The sequence below is a fragment of the Suncus etruscus genome, chromosome 2 (genome assembly GCF_024139225.1).
Source record: "Suncus etruscus isolate mSunEtr1 chromosome 2, mSunEtr1.pri.cur, whole genome shotgun sequence".
In the NCBI taxonomy this organism is placed as follows: Eukaryota; Metazoa; Chordata; class Mammalia; order Eulipotyphla; family Soricidae; genus Suncus; species Suncus etruscus.
In genome coordinates this window covers 98108932-98118297 of record NC_064849.1, presented here as the reverse complement: position 1 = coordinate 98118297, position 9366 = coordinate 98108932, and positions in this window count along the sequence as shown.

Below are 9366 nucleotides of genomic sequence, written 5' to 3'. Positions count from 1 at the left end.
CCCTGCCCCGCCGCCCGGGTACCTTTGGGCACTTGGCAAAGTTTTCAGTGGTCTAAACTGGACGTTGCACTGGTGAAAGGGTTGGGGGTTGGAAAGTGGTGTTTTTTTTTTTTTTTTTTAATGTATAATTAGAACCCAACTACAAACAGGCTTGTAATCAAGGTGCTTAAGTAAAGATATTTATATAAAAAAGTGACCTTGACCTCTGATGTTTCTGTCAAAAGCATTTTTAGGAACCGAAGGTTTTCCTGCTTTCACAACAACCCGCCTGCCCTTTGAGCCCCTAGGCCTGCCCTGACCTAGGAGCCCACAGAATAACACACACACACACACACACACACACACACACACACACACACACACACACACACACACACACACACACACACACACAGATTTTGACTTAGGTGTCTCCAACTCTGTAATAGCGTTAATATCAGAAGCAATCTGAAGAGGAAGGGCAGGGCGGATCCAAATGAAAGAGCTTGAAATATAGTTTCTATCTGTCAACCAGCAGTTCTAAAATAACCAAGGTTTTGACTTTTAAATTTAATTCTTAAAACAACAAAAATTTAAAACCACAAATAGTTCTACTTTCATAACTTTTGGCCTCTTCTAGGTATGCTCTGTGTGAAAATGATATTTACTATACTTGGCTGTTTTATAAATTTGGATACAGTGCCCAGAAGTGGGCACCTTAATCTCCCCTCCAATTCCTTAAAAAGTGCCGGCTTATGATAAAGGTTTGGCAAAACAGTCTTGATCAGAGTTATTTCAAGGATCTTTGCTAGGACTGCCTCTTGACATTTCTCTACCCCTCTCTCTGAATATTCTCTTAAAAGAGAAACAGGAACATAAAACTTAAGAAATCAAGAAAAAATTGTTTATGTTCCAATCCAATAACATCAACTTCGAAGTGATCCGGAATGTTTCATCTCAGGAACTGGAGGAAGAGTCTTTATACTACAGAAAAGGTAAAAACCCTACAAGGAAACTGTTGGTTAGCTGGAGCTAAAACTGCAGTAGCTTTCTGTGATTGATAGTCCTTGGTTTCAGTTCCACAGAGAGGCATCTGCCGAGTCAGAGAAACTGTCATTAGAGTCAAGTTGGTCTAATGTTAACACAGAAGGCAAGATTTAAGAATTTCTCTTTTTTTCTATTTTTTACCTTTGAATTTATTGATTTTCTTTTGTTTTGTTTTAAATAATATCTTTATTTAAGCACCATGACAAGCATGACTGTAGTTGGAATTCAGTCATAAACAGAACACATCTCTTCACAAGAGCAACATTCCCACCACCAATTCCCCCCCCACCAACTCCTTCCTCTCCCACCCCTGCCTGAATTTGAGACAGGCATTCGACTTCTCTCTCTCTCTCTCTCACTACCATTGTCATGATAGTTGTTAGTGTAATTATTTCTCTACCTGCACTCACCAGTCTTTGTGGTGAGCTTCATATCATGAGCTAGTCCTTCCAGCCCTCATCTCTATTGTCTTTGGGCATTATTACAATAATGTCTTTTATTTTTCTTAAAATGTATAGATGAGTGAGACTATTCTGTGTCTATCCCCCTCTGACTTATTTCACTCAACATAATAGTTTTCAAATCCTCCCATGTATAGGAAAATTTCATGACTTCATCTCTCCTGACAGGTGCATAATATTCCATTGTGTATATGTGCCATGGTTTCTTTAGCCATTCATCTATTGAAGGGCCTCTTAGTTGTTTCCAGATTCTGGCTATTGTAAATAGAGCTGCAATGAATATAGGTGTGAGGAAGGCATTTTTATATTGTGTTTTTGTGTTCCTAGGGTATATCCCTTGGAGTGGTATAGCTGGATCAAATGGGAGCTCAATTTCCAGTTTTTGAGGAATCTCCATATTGTTTCCTATTTCTTTCTTTTTTTATTTTTTGGTTTTTGGGCCATACCCAGTGACACTCAGGGTTTATTCCTGGCTAAGCACTCAAAAATTGCTCCTGGCTTGGGGGACCATATGGGACACTGAGGGATTGAACTACAATCCATCCTAGGCTAGTGCCTGCAAGGCAGACACCCTACCACTTGCACCGCTGCTCTGGCCCCTGTTTTCCATTTCTTATAGTTAAATAGTATTTAGTAGTTAAGGAGTATTTTCCTATTGAGTATATATGCATGTAAACATATACATATACACATAATGCAGTATATATTAATTTATACACACACCATATTTTGCTTCTCTAGTCATCACTTCAATAGGCACTGGAGCTGTTTCATACCTTGACTACTATAAACAATGCAATGAACATAGGTGTGCATATTTCTTGTCAGATGAGTGGGGTTTTGGTTTGGTTTGATTTGGGGGCCACATCCAGCAGTGTTGAGGGTTTACTTCTGGCTCTATGCTCAGTGATCACTCCTAGTGGTCAGGGGGACTCTGTGGATATTGGGGATCTATTTCAGGTTGACCTGGTGCAAGGTAAATGTCCTACTGGCTGTGCTATTGCTCTGGTCCTTCACACACGTATTTTGGTGTACTTTAAATAGATACTAAGAGAGGTATTGTTAGATTATATGGTAGATTTATATGGACACATAGCTTTTGTTAGACTATGTACAAATTACTTATAATGAAAATATTCATAAATCAATATTATTGATTTGAATTAAAATTAACATTTGCAAGAAGTAGCAAAAATAACTCCCCAATGAAAAACATTAAAGCTATGTTTTCAAAGAAACCTCAGTAGCATTTGATAGTAGTCTTAATATTTTATTATAAAACATTGCAAGGTTTCAAAACATATAAAAGGTAAATGTCAAATGGTTGGTATCATTATTATGCTTTTTCTCAAAGAAACACTGAAATCATGCTGAAAATGGGAATAAATATTGCAATATTACTTATTGTCTCTAATATTATTTAATGTCTGCTAGGATACTTTTATGTCTTTTATAAATTATTTGCTATTTGTGCTGAGAGGAAGGGATTGGCCTTCAGGGCTGTACTCAGTAATACTTGGAGGACCATTTGGTGTTGGAATCAAATGTGTGTTGGCCATGAGCAAGGTGTGCGCCTTAATTCTTATCTCTCTGTACCTCAATGTTTATTTATTTATTTATTTATTTATTTTTCCCACCCACTCCCTCAATGTTTATTTTTATTTAAAAAAAGTTTGAAAAACAACTCCAAATTTAAAAAGGCAAGACATTATATCTATCTCCAGATGTCTTTTACATCTTTTCTCTGAGCTGAGAATTTTGTGCATTCCAATTAATAACTAGTCACTTTTCTTCTGTGACTAAAGGTTCAACATCATATTCTCTTTTCTGTGTATGCTCTATATTTGTGTAAATTTCCTTTTAGGTTGAACACTCATAAAGGACCTTGTGGTTCTGGGAACTAAATCAGATAGAAAACATGCCAGGTAAAGTGAAATGCATAATACCCCTTTGGGAAGATTACTGTAAACCACAGTAATGTAAAAGGAAAAAAGGAGAGAGAAAGAGAAAGAGAAAGAGAGAGAGAAAGAGAAAGAGAGAGAAAGGGAAAGGGAAAGAGAAAGAGAAAGAGAAAAATGACCTGCTATAGAGGCAGGCTGGGAGTGGGAGTGGGGGGATAGGAGGGTAACTGGGGAATTGGTGGTGGGAAATGAACACTGGTGAAAGGATGGGTGTTGGTACATTGTTTGACTCAAACCCATTTTAGTGATTTGATTTTAAATTAAATTTAAAAATTAAAACATATAATTGTAAAAAATTAAAAAATAATTGTACCAGAAAACTTTCCAAATGTTATTAAAAAGCAAACCATAAAAACAAATAAACAAACAATCCCCCCAATCCTGTATACAATACAATGGCCAACCTCCAGATGATACACTTTAATTTTTTGTAATTCCTTTTCAGCATATCAATTTTAGGAAAACTTGCAAAATCAACCTTCTAGTCATAACTTGGGCTGTAGGTAAAATTGTCACTGCTAATTATTTTAGCCTTTTCCCATTTTGGTTCCCCATTACAATTCTTCCTCTCTGTCTATAAACTGTAAGTATGCAGTGTTCTTTACCTGCCTGCGTGACCAAACCTGTGTGTCTCTGAAAAAAAAGATAAAAATGAAAAATGAGGCACCAATGTAAAAGAACTCTAAGCCCCCTTCCCCTCAGTGACCCTCATAGTTAAAATTAGATGGCTCTCAAAACCATCAATGTCATAAGCACGGTCCTCAAACTAGGGCCCATGGGCCACATGCGATTCACTGAGCACATTTATCTGGCCCGCTGGGTGTTTTTGCTGCTGCTGCCTGTACTGTTCAGCAGCTGACTTGTCGGGCACTCACAGTGCGCATGTGTGGGATGTGCAACACACTCTCTAACTCCCCTCCATCTCTATGTCTCTCGACTCCTCCTCTCAGTTTCGGCCAGGGGACCTTAAACTATGGACCACGAGACACTAGTATTCAAAGTCATTTTTTTTATTGTTTTAATTATGACAACAAAGATGCAAAGAAAGAGGACAGGGTAAAGTTACAGTGGAAGCCCAATCACCCATAAACAGAATTCTCGGTAGTCCCATCGATGATATCCCAGCCTTGAACTTTCAGCCAAACAACATTAAGAAAAACAAAACTGAACCCATGTACAATACAATTACTTTGACCCTCAAATCCCCAGTTGTAGTACATACTATTTCTTAGCAGCACACAATATAATCTAAAGACATTAGACTTATGTAACTCCTTAAACATTGAGGGCAAAGTACATTTATCTAGTTCCATGCACATGCTTACTAGTTTAAGTTGACCTCAAAAGTTTTAGTGGGTTGTTTTTCTTAAGGATTGGAGTCAAGGGAACATAGTAAAAAACGGTATTAAAGTGGCATTTGTTTGCATATGCCCACCAAAACATAAGGGACATGGAAAGACAAATTATGGTCTAAATACAAGGAGACCCTCCCCCTGAAGTTTCCTGGCACAGGACTGACTCTAGGCTCCAGGCAAACTAGTTTGTCCAATTCAAGTCATCGTCTGTAGTGGCAATACACCTCCATTCCTCACATAGTCTCTGTTTTTGGTATCATGCTTCTGTATTAAAGATCCTGGAGTCTGCATATCCCATATTGCAGTCAGGATGGTGCAGAGCATTCTCTCATTTCACCTCACACTTAAGAGGCAATAGAGAGAACCATGTCCTGTAGAGCAGGTCATTGTTGTTGTCACGTCTTCTCAGTGTAAACAGAAGTCTCTTTTTAGGAGGTCGATGTCAGACCCTTGGTAGTGTCTTTCCTGGTAGAGGACTGCTTCCAGCTGTTGCTATAAAAGACTTTGGATGTTTCGTAGATAGCTTGCCTGGTTCCGGCGTGAATGGAGGATGCCCATTCTTCTGAGGCCTGTGCCAGGTCATTATATCAATGTTCAGGGTGTAAGGTACATTGTACTGAGATTTATTAGATAAGAACTTATCTGTATGTATATTGTTTTCCCATTTTAATGTGTCTATGCAAACAAGGATCAATGCCATGAAGCGTTATTGGTGCATCTGGAGGCAATAGGAACAAGACCAGCAATTTCCATGACATAGCTCAATCATAGGCATCAAACTGAGGGACAGTTCCACCAACAATCCTTACTGAACAGCTTACAAAGAAAAGACAAGATGAAAAGTGGATAGAAACATCATGGTAGAAGAATATATAGAGAGTTACAGCAGTTAAAGAAAATACCCATAAAATATTCAAAAGATATATGTGTTCAATATGTGTTTAATTTGTGTCCTTCTAAATAGTTCTGGGATTTGTTAGATCTACTGTATGTCTTTGGTCAGAGATTAGAACTGTGTGTTACTGAAGTTAAGAAGGGTAAATCTGGGGGTACTGATGGTTGGGAGGAGCATATGTTCGCGCGGGGGCTAGCGCCCCCATGTGGTTTGCAAAATGTAGACTGGTATGAAATTGCCAGTGACAGCCTGAGTATAGCTGAGCAGTTATCTGCCACGCCCCAGATCAAACTCCACCCCCTAAGCATACCTCTGGAGCCGGCCTGGGAGTGGGGAAAACCCAGGGTGCCCCATCAGCTCCTCCCAGGAACCCACCTGGAGATCCGGAGGAAAGGGGGAGAATGGGGTCAGGTGACCCAGGTCCGGGCCCCCCTACCCTAGGCCGGGCCAAGAGGCTGCTGGCACATGCGGAGGTCTGCCAGCTGCCCACCCATGCCGGCTAAAAATCCTGCTCCAGGAAGGGCTCAAAGTCATTTTTTAAACAATAGTCCCACCCTTCAAGGATCTGAGGGACAGTGAAATGGCCTCCAGTTAAAAAAAGTTTAACCCACTATTAAGGACTCGTCAGTGTCTTAAGTAAAAACTTCAAATCTACTACAAAGCAAAGTACCCTTGCTTTGTACATTGTATAGCTTCTGATTTTCAGAAGGAGGACATATTTTACTAGTCCAGTGCCTTAACCGCTCAGCCATGACCACTTAGGAGGATATATTTTAATAAACTTATGTGAATCACAATTGCATGAAAATTCAACTTTATTAAGATTATTGTTTCATGTCATGGAACATTTTCCATGTTCCATACATGGTTAGACATGGAGACTATTTTGCTGAGTGAAATAAGTTAGAGGGAGAGAGATAGACACAGAATAGTCTGATTCATTTATGGGTTTTAAAGAAAATAAAAGACATTATTGTAATAATACCGGAACCCATTTCACCCTTGTCATTGTGTGTAGATTATTTATTGGATAGGTGTTTTCTTCTAGACCTGTGCCTCTTCAATGTTTTGGTCTTGGAGCATGAAGATTTTATAACAGTTTTGCCTGAAGCAAGGGCTCAGCTAATGACTGGTGAGATGTAATTCCATAGCTTTTTAAGTGGATTTCACGAGAGGGGATTTTTAAGCTTGTGTCTATTTGGTTCAAGGTTGTGACAATGGCTTAGTTTTTGGTAGAGGGACCCTGACATTTCCTCACGCAAATTGCTACATTCTTTCTTCCAACAGTCAAGATAAAACATACAAATGTAGAGCCAGAGCAGTGGCATAAGCAGTAAGGTGTCTGCCTTGCTGGTGCTACCCTAGGACGGACCACAGCTCAAAACCCTGGCGACCCATCTAGTCCCCCAAGCCAGGAACAATTTCTGAGCACATAGCCAGGAGTAGCCCCTGAGTGTCACTGGGTGTGGCTCCCCAAAATAAAAACAAAAATCATAAACATATGAATGTAGTAATTTATGTATTGATTTTCCTGTATTTATGTATTGTGGGTTGAATATTCTAACTTCTCACTAAAAGTTTCTGAAGCTAGTGTAGATAGTAACCTTAGAGTTTTGTGGTTTTGATTGAACTGGGTTATAGGTATTGTTTAGTTTGTTATTATTTTCCCCTTAGGCTTCAATAGTATCCTGTGGCACCATTCTTCTTTCATGGGTGCATTAAAATTGGAAAATGTTAAATACTAAGAGGAGTTATTATCCATTAGGGAGGAGAACTCAAAATATTTTGTTACAGGGGGCCTTCCTCCCTGAACATTTGTCATAGTAAATTGACTTAGGCTTTAGTCGCTTAGACATTGGCATTGGTGGTCAACCTTGAATCTCATCTTTGGATCTAACATGGTTTTCTGCACCTAAACCAGGAATTGACCTTCTACCAGTATTACCTAGGTTAAGTGAACATGACTGCTTAGAACTGACCAGAACACAAGCAATGGGGAGGGAAGGATGGGACTCAGGGATCTGACCACGGCAGGAGTGACCTCCCAGAACTTTCCAGAACAATATAACTGCTCAGGATGCCACCAACACCACTGCCACTGCTGGTCCTGGCTGCCAGCTTCTATCAAGACAAACCCTGGAACTGCCTTGGCACATATTTAACCAAGGTGGGCTCTCACACTAACCTGACTATGGCTTGAAAATCAGCAACGACTTGCTTTGAAAGCAGATTTTCTGGCCTTGCCACATAATAATGATATGAAACCAGGAGATGCCTCAAGTCATCCTGACTTTGATATGGAATATGTGCTAACACCAAGCTCCCCAATTACTAATACCTGACAGCAAAAACTGTGATTGAGAACAAGCGCCAGTTTTGATAAGATATTCTGACAATGAGGAAATGCAACAACTTGGTCTAAGAGCAGGGTTGTCTTATTTTACCACCTAACAATAAGATGAAATTAGAACACATGTCATCCTTTGATCTGTGCAAAAACCAAGATCGCTAACTTCAGAAGACTGACTGTGACAACCATGACTGGGTAGAACTTATCCTGGGACCAATAAAAAAACCCTAGTCTAGGCTTTGGCCTATGACCTGTACAACAAACAAGATCTCTAATTCTAGAGGCCCAACTGAGACAACTGCAACTGAACAGAACTTCTGGAAACATAATGAAAGACTATTCTAGGCTTTGTCTTAGGATCAGTACAAAGGATCAGTACAAAAGCCAAGACCACCAACTACAGAAGACTGATAAGAAAAACAACAGTGATGGAACAGAACTTCTAGAACCATAAAGAAAGACTCCACCATAGGCTCCATTTCTCTCTAGTTATAGAGGCCTCATTTTATCATCCACGACTGAGCGGGAAGTTCCCAGACGTCACAAAATGACCTAGGGGAGAGAATAAGAGCATGCACAGAGCCTGTGGTTATTCCCATGACAGTATACTTTAAGTGTGGAGAAACCCTGTATCTCTTAGGCCAAGGAAACTCCCTTTCTAATATCCCCAATATTTACTGTGCCCATGCAAAAACAAAAAAAGGCACAAATTAATTTTTTGTTATTGTTGTTGCTTGTTTTTTGTTGTTTGTTTGTTTGTTTTGAGCTTTGTCTTGTTTCTTTCTTTTTTTTTTTTTAGTTTTTGGGCCACACCCGGCATTGCTCAGGGGTTACTCCTGGCTGTCTGCTCAGAAATAGCTCCTGGCAGGCACGGGGGACCATATGGGACACCGGGATTCAAACCAACCACTTTTGGTCCTAGATTCGCTCCTTGCAAGGCAAACACCGCTGTGCTATCTCTCCGGGCCCCTTTGTCTTGTTTTTATCTCAGAACTATGGTTATTGTTTGGTTGTTTGGTTATTGCTGTGCTGCTTTTGGGGCTGTTTTTTTCTTTTTTTTGTGTTCTTGTTATGTTTTTCTTTCTTTCCCCCTTTCTTCTCTTAAATTGATATTTATAGCCTCTAGAAGGACTACTTCCATTTTTTGCTTGTTTGATTTTTGCTCTCCCTTTTTTCTTCTTTACTTCTAACAGAACCACATAACTTGAACTACCTTGTTCTTCCTCACAAATTGGAGGAGAAATAATAGAGGGTACCAAGACCAAACAGTCGTATGAACATTGAATAGAAATAAAAAATGATCAGGCTTAAACACCAA